The sequence below is a fragment of the Sminthopsis crassicaudata genome, chromosome 1 (assembly GCF_048593235.1).
Source record: "Sminthopsis crassicaudata isolate SCR6 chromosome 1, ASM4859323v1, whole genome shotgun sequence".
Taxonomy (NCBI): Eukaryota; Metazoa; Chordata; class Mammalia; order Dasyuromorphia; family Dasyuridae; genus Sminthopsis; species Sminthopsis crassicaudata.
The window spans coordinates 45,062,719-45,081,622 of NC_133617.1; the positions used below are offsets into that span (position 1 = coordinate 45,062,719).

Sequence of the window (18,904 nt, forward strand, 5' to 3'; positions counted from 1 at the left end):
CACAGGTTGAATCCCTGTCCTTAACTAAAATACCTGTCAAATGTTTACAAATGTCAAAATGCTATATAAACATTAGTTGTCTTAAGCACTTATTATTATCATTCCCGTAATGGGCTATTTCCTATATTCACCTAATGATTTTTCTCCCTTCCACCGCCATCTTCCTCAAGACATCATAAACAGGAAAGAAAACTCCCTGTTTTTTATACCATGATAATTGATATTAATCTTTCCCGTGGTCTCAGCCTCTCCCAGGATCCAAGCATTCCTAGGAACTGGATGATGGTTGTGACAGGCTGAGGGCAAGAAGGCAACAGGAAAACTGGCAGATGCAGGTTTGGAAATTAATTGCTGCCAAAAGCTTTGCCTTGGGGCTGGTTCTGAAGGGAGTCAACTTGCAGCCTGTCAGCTATTGGAGGGAAGGACTTAAGCCGGAGTTACACATAAGGTCAGAGGTCTGGGAAGGAAATTCCAGGCAGAGCCAGAACCCAGGCCTTTCCTTGATTAAAGACTTTGGCAGAACTTCGGCCTAATGAGAAAACAGGGTCAGATGCAAAGATATTGAAGAAAAGCTGCCAAAAGGTTTCTGACCCTGGCCCAATGCCCTTTAGAATGAGAGCCAAAATTTATATAATAGTGTGTTAAGGTTCGCAAAGCGTTTTACATAGGCTATCACATTGAGAGGGATCATCATCATCAACAATAAGCATTTATTAAGCCCTTACTGGATGCCAGACCTTTGTGCTAATCCAGGGACACAAAGAGAGGCAAAATCATGGTCCCCGCCCTCAAGGAGAGCATAGGATTCTAATAGGAAGACAAGCAAACAAATCTGTACTCAAGAGAAAAACTGTAAATGAGTTCTAAGCTCTAGTTTTGAGGGAGACAGGAAAAAGCTTCTTCAGAGGTAATTAAGAGGAGGGAGAAGAGTCCCGGCCTCAGAAACCGTTGATAAAAAGGCATGGAATCAGGAGTGGAATATCTCATACAAAGAACAGAGAACAGACTAAGGTTGATAATGGAGAGCAATTTGGCTCTTTGTCCAAAGGATTTAAAACTGTTCATACCCTTTGATCCAGCAGTAAATCCACTGAGTCTGTAGCCCAAAGAGATCATAAAAGGGGCTTGACCCAGCAGTGCCATTCCTGGGTCTACATCCCAAGGAAATCATAAAGGAGGGGAAAGAAATCACTTATGCAAAAATGTTTGTAGCAGCACTTTTTGTGTAGAAAAGAATTGGAAAAGGAGTGGATGCCCATCAATTGGGGAGTGACTGAATAAGCTGTAGTGTATAAAGATAATGCGATATTATTGTTCTATAAAAATGATGAACAAGCTGATTTTAGAAAGGCCTGGGAAGATTTACATAAACTGATGCTGAGCAAAACAAGCAGAACCAGGAATACATTGTATACAGCAACAGCAAGATAGTGTGATAATCAACTATGGAAGACTCCGTTCTTCTCAGGGGCTCAGTGATCCAAAGCAATCCTGATAGACTTTGGACAGAGAACGTCGTCTGCATCCAGAAAAAAAGAACCAAGGAGACTGAATATAAATCAACACATGCTATGTTCACTTCTTTTTTCTGTTTTTGTTTTTTGGTTGTTTTTTTAACTTCTCTTTTTGGTTTTTCCCTTTTGCTCTGATGTTTCTCTCCCAACATAATTCATAAAGCAATGTGTATTAAAAAATAAATAAACTTACTACAATTTAAAAAGGGAGGGGGAAGGATCCACACGTGCAAAAATGTTTGTGGTAGCCTTTTTTGTAGTTGCAAGAGACTGGGAATTGAGGGAATGCCCCTCAGCTGAGAAATGGTTGAACAAGTTGTGGTATATGAATGTAATGGAATATTATTGATTTTATAAGAAATGATAAGCAGGCTGATTTCAGACATGAAACTGATGCTGAGTGAAGAAAACAAAATCGAGGGAACATTGTACACAGCAACAACACATTGTGTGATGATCAACTGTGATAGACTGGGCTCTTTTCAACAATGAGGTGATTCAGGGTAATTCTAATAAAAAGAGCCATCCACATCCAGAGAGAGAGAGAACTATGGAAACTGAATGTGGATCAAAGCATATTTTCACTTTTTTGTTGTTGTCTGTTTGCTTTTTTTTTTCTTTCTCATGTGTTTTCCCTTTTTGAGCTGATTTTTTTTGCTCAAATGATAAATATGGAAATATGTTTAGAAGAATTGTACATGTTTAACCTATATCAAATTGATTGCTTGTCTTGGGGAGAGGGAAGAGGGAAAGGGAGGGAGAAAAATTTGGAACACAAGGTTTTGCAAAAGTGAATGTTGAAAACTATCTTTACATGAATTTGGAAAAATAAAATATTTAAATTTTTTAAAGCATAGACTAGGTTGTAGTGTGAAGTAGAGTGGAAGAAGACTAGAAAGGTAGGAGAAATCAAGGTTGCAAAAGGCCTTTGGAAGCCAGAGGATTTTACATTTGACTCTGCAGACAATGGGGAACAACTGGAATTTATGGAGGAGGAGAGTCTATGATCACGGTCACCATGACAGCACCACATGGTTGATTAAAAGTTGCCCTTGAACAAGCCAGGACAATCTGATGAAATTCCGAGTCCTTTCCACCAAAAATCTCCTTTGAGTCCTTTGAGATGAGACAGGCACTGTGAGCATTATTATCCCTATTTTATAGAAGAGGAAATTTCATCTCAAATGGAGGCTGAGTTGCCCATGGTGATTTAACTAGCGTAGGAAGTGGGGCATGAAGCCAGGTCTTTCTGACTGCAGCCTAACAGTCTATCTACTACACCGATGCTCCTATGTACACATCAGAACTTCGGAGATTTGATTAGAACGGAGAGACAAGACAAGCAGTCACCCAAACCAAACTTAACCAGTTTCCCCTCTCTGTTTTCCTGCTCTGGTGTCGGGCTTAGGATAAGCCACTGGAATGTAAGCCACAAGCCACCAGAGTAGGGTAACATGGGCATCCTGCCCAGCAAGGAGAGGGAAGAGTCTGTGGCCTTAGCCATGAGATTTGATCCCAAAGAGGCTGTCTTCCTTTACATGATGTTTAATAGTCCTATTTGATTTGTTGCCAGAAACCCAAGGGCCTATGTAACAATCTCCTGATAAAGAGAGGCAGGTTCCAGAAACAGAACTCAGCACTTGGATATATCCCAAGAAATATAAGGGAAACAAAAAGATGGAGGACTCCTGTGTTGTACCACTAAGACCCTAGCTCAAGGCATCTGGGTAGCGCTGATGATAGAGTGCCAGGGCTGGAGTCAGGAAGACTCAGCTCCCTGAGCCTCAGACCCCTCCTACCTGTGTGCCCCTGGACAAACCACTTCACCCTGAACCTCAGTTTCCTCATCTGGAGAAGGAAATGGCAAACTGCTCATGGGATCATGAAAAAACCAAAAGTGAATGAAATAACAATAAAAAAAAAAAAATAGTTCCTATCAGTCTCTTGTGTTTCAGAAAGTCCTAAGATAGAGGAGGGTTTGTTTGGTCCTTTTGTTTATCTCTCTAATTGTTGCTATTGAATCCCTTGAGTTTTTGGCATATGAGCTCATATCAGATAACCCTTAAAACCCTGGAGACATGAGTGAATAATTGAGGAGTAACTGATTTTGCTGTCTCTGTGTCTCTGTGTCTCCTCATTTGGACTTCAAGGAGCCTCTTCCCTCCCCAGACCACCACCGTAACTTCACACACAGGACACAGGCTTGCCCCATTCCCCAGCGACCTCTTTTACTCTGTGTTTCTTGCCCCCAAGTGCAGGTGATGATGCAGCAATATTGTTTCCGGCCTTAACAGCATCTTTGTGAGATCTAGAATTGGGATTTAGCTGCTGGATAGGTAGTTGTAACTGCTCTCAGAAAAGATGTCGTTTGTCCTTCATTCTAAGAAGAGTACCACGATATCAGAGAGGAAATGCAATGATTATTGTTTTTCATCCTTCTTTCGGAGAGAGGACCAAAGACATCTGGTTTTGTCTTGCAAGCGAATGGGATTTAAGTAAGGGAGGACTGTGCAGTCATCAACCTCACTTTCTCTTCCAGGGCCATTTGGGTCCGCTGGCAAGATATAGATGGACACATCTGGGAATGGCCCTGGCTGTTGTGGGAGACCTTGGCTTCTTGGTGCAGGACATAGCAGATGCTGTTGAAGCAATAAATCTTAGCTTACTGGACAACCAGAATGCTCCTTTTTTCTCTCTGTAACCCTTCCTCTTCCACTATCCCTCAGCACCCCTTCCTGCTTGGAGGTTCATTCCATTTGTCTACACTATTTTTGTCATATTCTAACCTTCACGTCTCCCTCTCTGTTCTCAAGGAGTCCAACATCTGAAACACAGTCCCACTTGGGAAAGCTCTTTGTGATGGCTCTTTGAACACCTTGTTCCTCCACCCAATTTCATCAACTTCTCAGTTTTTATGATTTCTCTCCACTCTATCTCTGACAATGATCATAACTGCCAATTATTCCACCTTCATGAACTTCAACTCTTTGATCTCAATCTCTTCTTCCGCTCTTTCTACTACCTCCTTCCTTTTAAAATTGCTCTTCCTCCCACTTAGATTTCTAGCCCCTCCATTCCTCCTTGTTCTCTCAATGTATGCCCCATTTTGTGGTATCCTTTTCCTCCCTTTAACAGCTTTATCCCTAAAGGGGCTTGATTGCATCCTGTCTTATAATCTCAAATCCTTTATTGATGTCCTTTGGGCTGCTCACACTTTCTATCCATCCTCCACGCAGCCTGGCTCACAGTACCCCCACTGCTCTCCTTTGCCTCCATTTACCCTCCACCTACTTTTTAGACTTACTTCACATCGTCCCCTCTATCTCAATCAAATTGGCAAGTAGTCGTTCCCCAAACTCAACTTTCCATCTTTCCATTCTAGGTAGTCACCCCTACCTGAAACGCCCTCCATCCTCACTTCTGCCCCTTACACTTTTTCTTTACACTTTTACACCTTAGCTTCCTTAAAAGCTTCAACTTAGATGCCTTCCACCATTTTCAATCCTTGAAATTGTTAGTGACAGTAATAATAATTATTATAATAAATAATTTAATTATTATTATTATTATAACAGTGTATATGTGTATATCACTTCAAGTTTTGAAAATCACTTTATAAATAATATTTCATTTGATCATTTAATCAGGAATGTGGGGAGGAGCAAATGAAATAGTATTTATATTTCATTTGATCCTCCCCACATAATTTATAATAATTTATAATAATTTTTTTTACCACTAAACCCCCCCTACCCCCCTTACTAAATTTTATTGCTTCCATCAAACCCCCAAACCGGATGATAGGCCTTTAGTATGGTATAAAAATACCGAGGAGATATAGGTACTAACCTATGCCCCTGATTAGTAGAGTCTATTATTATCCCTGTTTTACGGATGAATCAACTGAGGCAGACAAAAGTTCCATGGCCTGCCCATGATCACACTACTAATAAAAATTTGAGGACCTATTTGAATTCAAGTCTCTTCTTGACTCCAGGTCCTGAGCTACAATGCTGCTCCCCTAACTCCATCTCCCTCCTCAAATTACCGAATATTTACTTACTTCTTTATATAAACCCTAAGTAGAAGGTAAGCTCCTTGAGGTCAGGGATGTCAGCAACAGAAGGGGATTTTGCGGGGTTTTTTTGTTTTGTTTTTAATTCCTACTGCTTAACACAATACCCAGAATAGAGTAGGGAACTCACAGATTTTTTTTTTACATTAAATGGAAAAAACTAGGCAAAAAGCCACCTCATTCTTTATTTAGAAAGGATTTGTGTAACAGAGAGGTTATTTGTTCTATGAATGTTTGACATAATTCTTAGGTGACCCCGTCTGGCCCAGATGTTATTTAGCAAGGGACAACTTTAATGACTTTTGCTATTTCTGCCCTGTCCAATTAGTCTATTCAAGTTGTTCTGTTTGGTGTTGAGTCAGTTTGGTTATTTGTCATTTTTGTATGTAAATAACCAACTAACTCACTCAGGCTCTCTAATTTTCTAATCTATCAGCATCCGCCCTGTGAGAGATGTTCCCAAATTCATTTGAAAAAAATTAATTCTGAATTGTCCTTTTCATTTATAATTTTGGCAACTTATATTTTCTTTCCTTTTAATTAATTGGATCAGTTGGTTTATCGAGTTTATTAATATTTGAAAAGGACATCTGGTGGTACAGTGGATAGAGAGGTTCATCTTCCTGAGCTCAAATCTGCCCTCAGACACTTACTTACTAGCTGTGTGACTCTGGGCAAGTCACTTCACCCTGCTTACCTCAGTTTCCTCTTCTGTAAAACAAGATGGAAATGGCAAACCACTCCAGTATCATGAAGATCATTTGGATCATGAAGAGTAAAGCACAACAGAAAATTGATTACATACCAACAAATCTTTGAAAAAGCAACTCCTGATTTCTAAAAATACTGTTTTTAATTTTATTAAGAATTTGCTTCTTGAAGAGAACCAAGATAACATTGTAGGCAACAACAGCAAGATTATATGATGACCAAATCTGAAGGACGTGGCTCTTCTCAACAATGACATGATTCAGGTCAGTTCCAATGGACTTGTAATAAAAGAGAGCCATCTACACCCAGAGAGAGGACTGTGGGAACTGAGTGTGGACCACAACATAGCATTTTCACCTTTTTTATTGTTGTTCTCTTGCATTTTGTTTTCTTTCTCATTTTTTTTCCCTTTTTGATCTGATTTTTCTTGTGCAGCATAACTGTGGAAATATGTACAGAAGAATTTCACATGTTTAACCTATATTGGATTACTTGCCATCTAGGGAAGGGAGTGGAAGAAGGGAGGAAAAAAATGTGGAACACAAGGTTTTGCAAGGGTGCATGTTGAAAATTATCTATGCATATGTTTGAAAATAAAAAGCTTAAAAGTTTACTTTAGTCAATAAGCATTTATGAAGTGTCTATTATGTGTTAGGCCCTGGGCTAAGCATGGAGGGTCCAAAAAAGCCCCTAAAAGTCCCTACCCTCACTGCCTAATGGAGGAGACATCTAAACAATTATGTACAAATAAAAACTATACAGGATAAACTGGGGATAATCACAGAGGGAAGGCAGTAGCATTAAGAGGGATTAAAAGGGATCCTTTCCCCAGCGGGATTTATTCTTCCTTCTGATACTTAGTAGCTAAGGGACATGGGGTGAATCAATCTCTCTGAGCCATAGCTTGCTCACTTGTAAAGTGGGAAGGATGCTGTTGCCATCCACAGAAATAAAGACATTTGGAGGAGGGCAAGGATTGGAGGGGGAGATTAATTCTGCTTTGAGGTGCTAGTCGGGCAGAGGATGATGTCCTGTAGATGTCCTATAGATGGATGGAGATTTACAGAACTGCAGAACTCAGAATTCTTTACCTGAGATAAATTCGTTAGTAGCACGGGCATGTGTCTGATCTCAGGTGCAGATGTGCCAGGGGAAGGGGTGCCCCTAGAGATTCTAACCTGTGCCCTCTGCAGCTGTGTGATGGCGAGGGCTATTGAGAGAGGACCATTACAGCATGGGACTCAGGGACAGGGATTGCTGGAGGTGGGGCAGCAGTACTGAGCCAAGTGCTTGGGTACAAAGCTTTGGTTTCCTCATTATTATTCTAGAAATATAGAGTATATAGTAATATATTCTAGAGATAAGATATATAGGGGCAGAGATGGATGATGAACAATAGGGGCTAAGTAAGAGAGATAGATATAGAATTTAGGGGAGATACTAAGTCTGTACGTAGGAATCTGGGAATTGATCACAGAGATGGTTATTGAAAGGATATATTCACAGGAATGAATGAGCTCACCAAGGGGGAGGGGAGAAAGCAAGCAAAGATGAGGACAGAACCTCAGGGGGCACCCACACTTAGGGGCAGAGATGGGTGATGAACAATAGGGGCTAAGAAGGAATGGCCAGAAATCTAGGCAGGATCCAAGGTAAAAACAGAGTACACTACAGGACTCAGAAATATTGGATTCTGACTTAAGATGTAATGATGGAATATTGGGTTTAACATATATTTTTACCATGTGTAACATATATTGGATTACTTGCCATCTAAAGGAGGGGGTGGGGAGATGGGGCAGGGGCATTGGAACAAAAGATTTTGCAACAGTTAATGTTGAAAAATTATCCATGCCTATGTTTTGAAAATTAAAAAGCTTTAATTAAAAAAAAAAAGTAATGATGGAGAGAACATTGCAGTCTAGGATGGGGACCAGATGACAAAGATTAAGGGACATGCGAGACAAAATGGAGGTCCAAGCCAAGCGGATGATTGTTTCTAGGAGTCTAGCAGGGAAAGGGAGGAGAGCTATGGGAGGATAGCTGGAGGAGGTAGTTGGTTTTGGTTGGTTTCAATGTGGGGCAAGTGGGATTTTAGCAGGGACATGAAAGGAAGCAGGAAAAGCAGTAATCAGAAAACATTTCAGGCAAAAAGTCTAGAGACAGAGATTTTATTCATGGAATAGCCAGGAGGCTGGTATCGTTGGAAGAGAACATGTTGGGGAGTAAGGTATAAGAAGACTGGAAAAAGAAGTGGAGCCAAGTCATGAGGGGCTTTGAAGGGCAAACGAGACTCTCTGTCTGATCCCGGAGCCCAGAGAGAGCCACGGAGGGTTACCGAGTGTATGTGGGGGGGTTGAGGGGAGGGAGGGAGAGTGACACCGTAGGCCCGGCGTTTTTGACCCAATTAAAATGAATGAAGGACACAGAGATAAAGAAGAGGCAGTCTGCCATCAGGGAGCCTCATATCCCTCAGAGAGACCCAGAGAATCCAAGATTTTCAGGGAGAAAGTCACAGCAGAGCAAGCGCGTGGCAGAATCATGACAGAACCAACTTGCCGCCTCCTTCTACCGACTTACCACCTTCTTCACACCCCGACAGAAGAAGAGTGTAGGATGAGAGGAAGAGAAATGACTCAGAAGACCATAGCATCTGAGGGGCCTTAGAAGCTTAGAGGGGCCTAGCAGGATTGTGGGGAAGAACAAAGGACTACGAATGTCTGGGGGCCTTGCCAGCCTTAAAGTTCTGTTATTACCCTCTGCTCATCCCACCCTCAAAATGTGAGACGTCCTTCAAGGAAAGCTCTGCTTTGGGGAGAAATGGCATTGGAGCTGGAAAGATGGATGGCAATTGGACCTACTGAAGAGAAGGGGGAAGGAAAGTGGAAAGGGCAGAAAATTTATGCCTGTTAATCGGGGGGAATAAAATAAGGATAGACTTAGCAGAAGGGGCAGTGAAACAAGGCAACAGCCTGAGCTGGAGCAGGAAAGAATGAACACGTTCCCAGGACAGGGGTTTGGCCGGAACTGAGGGGCTGTGAGCCAGCTCTGCAGTGACTCAGAAACCCCCATCTGTGGTGTAACTACAACAAAAATGGGATTCAACAAACATTGATTAAGCACCTACTGGTGTGCCAGGCACCCTGCCATCCCCTGGGAATTCAAACATGAAAAGCCATATTACCCTCCCAGAACTCACATACCATGGGGGAAGGGGAAGGGAGTAGAGAATGTACCCATTACACAGATGAGACTAAAGCAAAGTCAAGTGTGATGGGAATCAAGAAAGAGCCAGACCAAGGACTCCCAGACCAAGACAGTGTTTTTGAAAGTACTTAGCATAGTGTCAAGCTACATAATAGATGCTTCATAAATCTGTACTCCCTTCCTTCTTTCTAGGAAAAATGACAGGAGAGAGGTTGATTTCATTTGGGGCGGTCAGGGTGGTGGAGGTGATACTTGAGCTGGGCCTTGGAGGAAGATGTCAATAGTTAAAGATGAAAAAGAACAGCACTAGAACAGAGGGGGTAAGAATAATGTGATAATTGACATTTATATCACACTTTTAAGATTATAACGTGCTTCATATACATTGGTTCTCCCATTAGTCCTTTAAGGGAAGTACCACAGGTACGAATATTGTCACTACTTTACAAATCAGAAAAGTTAAATAAATTGCTTATGGTTGCACAGGGTGGGATCTGAGTCAAGTTCTTCCTCCCTTCAGCTCCAGAAAATTTAACTATTCTGGCATGAAAAGGGAGAAGGAGGATATGCATCTATATAGCACCTCCTCTGTGCCAGGCTCTGCTGTGCAAATACCATCTCATTTGATATCCTAAATAACCCTGTGAGATAAGTGCTATTATTATCCCATTTTACAGCTAAGGAAACTCAGACAAAAAAAAAAAAAGGATTAAGTGGCTTGCCAAAGATCACACAAGTGAGCGAGGCTAGATTTGAATCTATTCCTATTCAAAAAAAGTTTTCACCACCAAAGTCCTTGGCACTGGCAAATGCTTCAGTGTAAGAAACAGTCTTTTCAATCAATCAAAATTTAGTAAGCACCTACTATGTGCCAGACACTGTGATAAGCTATGGTAATACCAAAAAATGGGCAAAAAGATAATCCCTGTCCACAGGAGTTTACAATCTAATGGAGATGACATATAAACAAGGCCTATACAGAATAAATAGAAAATGATTAATAGAGGGAAGCCACTGGAAGGAAGAGGGATTAGGGAAGACTTCCAGTAGAAGATGAGATTTTAGTGGATACACAAAGAAAACCAGGGAGGTCAGGAATCCGAGTGGATGAAGGAAAGTGCTGCAGACATGGGGGATGATCAGAAAAAATAACCAGAACTGAAAGACAGAGGGTCTTGTTAATGGAACAGCTAGGAGGTCACTGTCACTGGATGTGTCAGAGAGATAAGGTGTAAGAAGGCTGGAAAGGGAGGAGTAGCTGGGTTATGGAGGGCTTTGAAGGCCAAAAAGAGCATTTTGTATTTGATCCTGGAGTAATAGGGAGCCAGTAGAGTTTATTAAGTGGGGAGGTCAGGGGGTAGGAAGAGGTGGAAGGGTGATGGTCAGTTCTGAGTTTTAGGAAAATCACTTTAGTGGCTGAATGAAATGCACAGATTGCACTATTTGAGAGCTTTGAGACAGTCAGACCTACCAGCAGCTATTGCAGGATTACAGGGATAAGGTGATGAGAATCTGCACTGGAGGGATGAAAGTATCAGAGGAGAAACAGTGAGATTACTGCTGGATCACTCCTAAATTGTGAGCCTTTAATATAATTTCCATTAAAATGATAATTAATTTCATTAGAATTAATAGTATTTCAATAGAAAGGATACTTTAAAAAATGAATTCCTATCTATCTTGCAACAGCACCCTTAAAACCACTGGGCCTTTCCATTTGCCCTACTCATGAACCCTTCTGAATATGTTGCCTCCTGCTATTAGAATATGAGCTCCCTGGAAGCTAATGACTTTATGTGAAATCAAGGAACTATAAAACAAAACCAAAAGAATGAACAAATAGCAGACAATGTTAAATATCTCAGTGGAAAAATAATTGACCTGGAAAGTAGGTCCAGGAGAGATAATTTAAAAATTATTGGATTACCTGAAAACCATGATCAAAAAATAGCTTAAACATAATCTCTCAAGAAATTACCAAGGAAATCTTTGCTAATATTCTAGAACCAGAAGGTAAAATTAAAATTGAAAGAATCTACTTTTCATCTCCTGAAAGAGATCCCAATATTAAAACTCCCATGAATATTACAGCCAAATTCCAGAGCTCTCAGGTCAAGGATAAAATATTGCAAGTAGCCAGAAAGAAACAATATGAGTATTTTGGAACCACGGTCAAGATAACACAAGATTAGTAGCTTCTACATTAAAGGATCAGAGGGCTTGGAATGTGATCATTCAGAGGGCAAAAGAATTAGGATTACAATCAAGAAACACCTACTACCTAGCAAAACTCAGTACAATCCTTCAGAGGAAAATGGATATTCAGTGAAATTTCAAGCATTCTTGATGAAAAGACCAGAGCTGAATAGAAAATGTGACTTTCAAATATAAGACTCCAGAGAAGCATGAAAAGGTACTTAGAGAGAGTTGGGGGAAAGAGTGAGAAAGAAGACAAGAGTTCCAAGGCATTTACTGTTGCTGGAAAATTCTTTAGTGAGCAACAAAGGTATTTCCTCTGAACCATCAAGAAAATGGAATAATAACTCACCAGAAGGAAATGTCATGATATTTTCTGTGCACATCATTAGAAGAGGAAATTCACAAATAATGTTAGAGAGAGTGAATCTCGATAAGAAAATGGAAAAATCAAACACATGGGGGAAAAGCAAACTTCTATTTGAGAAAAGAGAGCAAAATGAAAGGCATAAAATATAAGTAGAATAACTGATGCAGCTTTGTGGGGCTGAACTCAAAATTGGCTTCTTGGGGGATTGAATGTTGCACCAAAGTTTTAAGACAAAATCAACATATCTTACTTAAAGTTAACTTAATAAAGTTTCTTTTTAAAGGATATGGGATTCCTGAGAACAGGATTTTCTTCCCCCCTGCACTTAGCACAGTGCTTTGCAAACAGGAAGCACTTAATAAATGTGTTTTCATTCATTTGTTTGAACTGCCTCTCTGGCTGCCTCAAGTGGGATTTGAATCCAGGTTTCCAAATTCTAAATTAAGGTCAGAGCTTTTTCTCCTACTGGACTCCATTCTTGTGGGAGTTAAACTGTCAGCACAGTGATAGCCCCTTAACAGAGCTGCTAGAGGATATCCTGAGTTGCCTCTGACCAAGTTATACTTGTATGAGGGTTATAGACAGATGAGGGAGGAGGAAGGGATGGAGGGAGGAAGAGAGGGAGAGGGGAGGAAGGAAAGGAAGGAAGGAAGGAAGGAAGGAAGGAAGGAAGGAAGGAAGGAAGGAAGGAAGGAAGGAAGGAAGGAAGGAAGGAAGGAAGGAAGGAAGGAAGGAAGGAAGGAAGGAAAAGAGGATGGGAGGGAGGGAGGAAGGGAGGAAAGGAGGAAGAGAGGAAGAGAGGGGGAGAGAAGAGAGGGAGAGAGGGAAGAAGGGAAGGAGGGGGGAAGAAGAGAGGGAGGGGAGAGGAAGGAAGGAAGGAAGGAAGGAAGGAAGGAAGGAAGGAAGGAAGGAAGGAAGGAAGGAAGGAAGGAAGGAAGGAAGGAAGGAAGGAAGGAAGGAAGGAAGGAAGGAAAAGAGGATGGGAGGGAGGAAGGAAGAAAGGAAAAGATGGAGGGAAAAGGAAAAGATGGAGGGAAAAGGGAGAGAAGGAGGAAAGAGACAGGGAAAGAGATGGGAAAGGAAGGAAGAATGATAAGAAAAGACATGAAAAAAGACAATGAAGAAGAGAAAGATTAAAAGAGACAAAGGGAAGGGAGGAACACAGAGAAAGAGACTGAGACAGAAAAACAAAGAAATAAGAGAGAGAAAGAGAGAGTGGGGAAGGAGAGTAAAAAAGGAAGAGAAGGGGAGAAAGAAGAATGAGACAAGCAGGAAGAGAGGGAGGAAGAAAGATTGAAAGAGAGAATAAGACAGAAACAGGGAAAAGGGAGGTAGGAGACAGAAAGTGCAAGAAAGAGAGAGGCCAGCTGGTTTTCTTCCCAAATCAGCTCTCAGAGAAAGAGGAAGGGCTCAGAAGATGATGAACCAAGGAGACCCCGTGGGGAGAGGCTTCTGGCAGGCGGACAGCCCGGCCGCTCCAGCTCTCCCAGAACCCCCTGCCAGCAGCCCCAGGGCTCTGGTGCTTTCAAGGATGAGAGCCCCCCTAGTGTGTGTGAGCATCCCCTCTCCCCTTCCTTCAGGCTGATCTTATAAAAAGCAGCCTTCCCTAAAGCCTTCTTTGTCTTCTCAACCTCTGGCCCCGTGTCTGGACCCGTGGCCCATCTGTGAAGGGAGCCCTTGAACTAGGTCATTTCCAAGCATGAAAACTCTCCCTTCCCGGAACGTTCTCCCTGGTTCCCCTTGAAGCATAGAATTGGAGCTAGAAGTTTCCTGGAAGTGGCCAAAGATCCAACCTCCTCCTCTTCCAGACGCAGGGGCAGAGGGGAAGGAATAGGGCACCTACTGTGTGCCAGGCGCTGTGCTTAAGTGCTTTACAAATACTACCTCATTTGAAATGAAGAGACTAAGCTTGAAAAGTTGAAATGAGTTCCCGTCACAACTGGTAAGCGTCTGAGGCAAGATTCGAACTCAGGTTTTTGTGACGCTCATCTCTGTGACATCTAGTCACCTCCATTTCTTGGAACCCCTAGTTTCTTTCAGAGCTCAACTCAAGCACCAACTACACTGGCTTCTCCTGGATCCTCTAGTTGCTTGTGACAGGGAGTAGTGAGATAGTGCAGTAGACAGAGTGCTAGGTCTGAGTTCAAATCCTGCTTCAGACGGTGACTGGCTTTGTGGAATTAGAAAGTCATTTAACCTCAGTTTCCTTATCTGTAAAATGGGGAAGGGGAAGGAATAAGAGTACCTTCCTTACAGAGTTGTTGTGAAAGTTAAACAAAATAAATAAAAGTGTTAAATAAATGCTAATTATTAATACAATTTGTGACCTCTTCCCTGTTACAAATCATTTTCCTCATAATTTCATGACAAGATGGTGTCATGGAAACAATGAGCATGAGCTTGGACGGACTTTGAGGGATAGCGGAGGGCCAAATGCGCTTTGGTCCTGAGGTTATAAAAAATCAGACACGACTGAAAAACCACAATATATAACCTCCCAATCTGGCTTTCTACCTCCCATCCCTCCCCTCTTCAATCCAGTCTACACAGTCATCTTCTAAAAGCTTAGATCTAATCATGTCTTTCCCCTGCTCAAAAACATTCCATGGCTCCCTAGTATCCCCTGAAAGTCCTGCACAAAATACCAATAAGAGCCGTAAGCCTGGCAGGAGACCCTCCACGATCCAGCTCCTCTCCAGGTTTTCACACAAATCTTCCTTCTAGACTCCCAAACTAGATGAGTAACTGGCCTCCAGAATGGATAAGCCACCCATCCTCAGAGTGCCCTCCCTCCTCAGCTACACCATCCTTCTGTTCCTTTAAGGCTCAGTTCGGGCTCTCTGTGCCCTGGATCATAAGGACTAAAGCTGGGGGGAGGTAAATTTTCATTTTACTGATGAGGAAACTGAGGCCCAGAGAGCCAGCCGGCCATTGCACAGCTTTTAAGTTTTGCAGGGTGCTTTACAAATAAGCTCACTTGATCCTCACAACATCATAACTAAAACTCCCCGAGTGTCTGGGAAAGTGTCTTGAGGCAAGATCTGGGTTCAGATCTTCCACATGCTCTCTCTGCTCTGTGGTGCTGTCTCCGAATTCTCTCCAGTAATCATCAGTGTTCTGACCCTCCAACTCTCCTCCTCCACTTGGTCTGGATCTCTGGCTTGCCTCCCCAAACTCTCCCTTGTCTAATACTTCTCTGTGCACCAGTCCTATCTACTCATCCACCTGTTCCCATGTCCACACCAGTATGGGAGTGGGGGAGAATTTTTCTTTGTAGACTCTTTATTATCCAGTTTGTCACCTGCCTTCTATAGAATAGGTGCTTAATAATAGAAGGGGAGTTGGGAATTTTTTCACAGCCAACTATTATCCACAGCTTGCCACCTGCCTTGTATCCAATAGGTGCTTAATAATAGTTGATGAGGATTTTTCAGCAAACTAGTATCTGCAGCTTTCCACCTGCCTTGTATTATAATAATAATTGATAAGGATTTTTCAGCAAACTATTATCCAGTTTTCCACCTACTTTGTATCCAGAAGATGTTTAATAATAGAATGGGAGTTGGTAGGGATTTTTTGTAGCAAACTGTTTATTATCCACAGCTTGCCACCTGCCTTGTATCCAATAGGTGCTTAATAATAGTTGATGAGGATTTTTCAGCAAACTAGTATCCGCAGCTTTCCACCTGCCTTGTATTATAATAATAATTGATAAGGATTTTTCAGCAAACTATTATCCAGTTTTCCACCTACTTTGTATCCAGAAGATGTTTAATAATAGAATGGGAGTTAGTAAGGATTTTTTTGTAGCAAATTTTATTATCCACAGCTTGCCACCTGCCTTGTATCCAATGGGTGCTTAATAATAGGAGTTGATGAGGATTTTTCAGCAAACTCTTATCCAGTTTTCCACCTGCCTTGTATCCAGTAGGTGTTTAATAATAGAACGGGAATTGGTGAGGATTTTTTGGTAGCAAACTGTTTATTATCCACAGCTTGCCACCTGCCTTGTATACAATAGGCACTCAATAACTGAAGTGAATTGCAGGCAGGGAAGAGTGTGGTTGGTGTGGTTCTCTGCTTTGAATGCTGAGGGCTCAGAGCCAGGGTAACCAGTAATCCCACCTGATGTCTACTTCTCCATGTAATCCCCTAGCCTCTTTCATCTGAAGTAGGACCACAGAGGAGGAGGAGGAGGAGCAATGAGGTGCTTTTTTTGTGGTTCCTGAGAAAACCCAGGTGTGCTGGCTGCAGGTAGAAACTTGAGTTCTTGGCTTTGGGACTCAAGGAAGGGAGGGCGAGAGGGAGGGCTCTCCAGGCTGGGGCCCCATGCTCTGCCCACACCGAGCCCAGCCAGAAACTTGCAAGGGAACAAGATTCATTGCCCAGGAATGACTAATTCTTCTTTCACAGGTTTGCTGGGGTGATGTGGAGAGAAGCAGGTGTGTTTGAGAAAGGGGATTTCTCCCCAAAAACTCATTCAAGCTTTTTTTTTTTTTTTTTCCCCTTGCTGAGCACACAGCCAGGAAGCATTAAGTGTCTGAGACCAGATTTGAACTCAGGTCCTGAATTCAGGGCTGATGCTCTATCTACTACACTACCTGGCTGCCCCCTCATTCAATCTTTACAGAGCACAAATATCGACTTGTCTTTGTGATCTCCCATTATATAGTATATTGCCTGGCATATAGTAGGAGCTTAATAAATGCTTATCAATTGATTGATTGGAATAGTCCCTCTTGAACCTCTGGATTGTACTTCACCTCACTAATTCACCAGAGTGTGTTCCCAAAGGCAGCAGATATAGAGGAAGAAAGGCTGGTTTGGAAATCAGTGGATCTGGGTTCAAATTCTTCTATAAAGTGAGATGGTTGGACTAAATTGCCTCGGAGATCCCTTGTATGACCTCACACTCCATAAGAGTGGATTTGAGGGAAAACCTGGGATTGGCAGTCAGGAGACCCGAGTTCCAATCCATGCTCCACTGCTATTTTTCTGTGTAACTTTAGACAGACTGCTTTCCCTCTGGGTTTTTGTTTCTGTCTTTATAAAATGTGGAGGTTAGCCTCAATGTCCCCCACTTTTAACTAAGATTCTATGTTTTGTGAACCTATAAGGTCCAGGTTGCTGTGGAGGACACACACTCTAATATAGGAGAAAGTATGCTGGGTTTGGAATCTGGAACTTGAGTTCAAATTCTGCTTTTGCCTCTTATTATCTAAGTGTCCTTGGGCGGGCACAACCTCTGTGGATCATCACTATCTCCTCCTTCCTAAAATAAAAGGATTCCATTAGATTATCTTTAAAATCCCTTCCAGATTTGCATCTGGAGATCTATGAGCTTACCGGACTTTAAAAGAGACATTTGTAAAGTGCTTATTACAACAGCCGGCATGCAGTAAGCACTTAAGAAACGTTTATTTCCTTTCTTCCTAGCTCTCTTCCTCACCACTAAGAACATTTATCTTCCTTTAAAAACCCAATTCAGGCCCCACCTACTGTGAAGTCATCTCTGATTTCACCCCAAAAGCTCCACCCTACCTCTGGCTATTTGTCTCCTCCTTAAATAGTTCTTGAACACGGTCCTAGTTTTTTGTTTTGTTTTGTTTTGTTTTGTTTTGTTTTGTTTTGTTTTGTTTTGTTTTGTTTTGTTTTGGGAGGGGGCCTTCATTCTTTACTTTGTATTGGATCTACCCATGTATAAGTCAGAGTGCAAACTCCTTGAGGGTAGGGAAAATGTTTTTGTTCTTTAATCTTTGCATGAACAGTGGCTGCCATCTTGTAGGTAAGTATTTTTAAACTGTCTCTCAAATAGAATGTAATTCAGTGTATATGTTAGAGCATAAACTTGTGTTTTAATTTAATAACATTTTTAATCATCTCCAGGCCTGCCATATTGTAGGTAGGTACTTTGGAAGTGTCTGTCACATAGAATGTAACTCAAGGTAAAGGCGATGCAAACCTCAGGCGGAAATGGCGGGGAAAGGAACGTGTTGGCTGGAGCTCAGGTCTTAGCAAAGTTCACCTGCTCCAAAAAATTTATATCTATCCCTTAGCAGAGATCTGCCAACCGGCTCCCATCCTCATTAGGCAGAGTAGAATTATGTGGGTTAACAAAGTAATACTCTCCATTTTCTTTTGCATTTTAAAGGCAACTTGAGACCTATAAAATCCCTCTGAATCTTATTAAGAGGCTCCTGTAATCATTTCTCAGCTTCCAGCCCAGTTGAGCTGAACTAATAAATTACCAGTCTATCTGTCTTTATGATGATCCAAGAGAACTTAGAAAACCTGATTCTAATCCTCAGTAAAGGGCTCTCTGGCAAGGATTGAAGCCTTCAGCCTAGGGGATGGCTCCACAGCACCAGGAGAGAGATAAGGGACCCAAGCGCCCAACTGACCGACAATTGTTTACCATGGCAACTGCCTCCCAAGTCTTTACCACGGCAACCGACTGACGAGTCTTTGCCAAGGCAACCGACTTAGAAGTCTTTGCCAAGGCAACCAACTGAAAAAAGTCTCTACTATATCTACTTGCAGACCTAGCCTGGGGAAGACAGCAGGAGGAAACCAGTTTGTTCTTGAGAGCTAAGAGTGAAGTTAGAAAGTGGAAAGGGGAGGGGGAAGGGAGAAAGTAAGCATTAATACAATGCCTACTGTGTGCCAGCCACCATGCTAATTGCTTTTTTTTTTTTAAATATGAACTGATCTGATCTGACTCCGATCATAAAGCAAATAACCATCAATTATAGCTGGGATTGAGGAATAGCCCAGTATTGGGGATTTAAGGTGATAAAGATCTGAGCTAGAAGGATGGCTGTAAATGGAGAA

General features: G+C 41.9%; 1 protein-coding gene across 5 annotated transcripts in view; it reads right to left on the reverse strand.

Annotated features, from left to right (window-relative positions):
• The window catches only part of LOC141561024 (uncharacterized), a 117,887-nt gene that overhangs the window by 30,794 nt on the left and 68,189 nt on the right, over positions 1-18,904 (reverse strand). The window contains exon 5 of one of the 5 annotated variants that reach the window (XR_012487944.1): positions 6,290-6,740. The exons of the other annotated variants lie outside the window; for them this stretch is intronic. The gene's annotated coding sequence lies outside the window, so the exon portion shown is untranslated. Of the gene's footprint in view, positions 1-6,289; positions 6,741-18,904 lie in introns of those variants that run through there. 5 annotated transcript variants of the gene reach the window in all.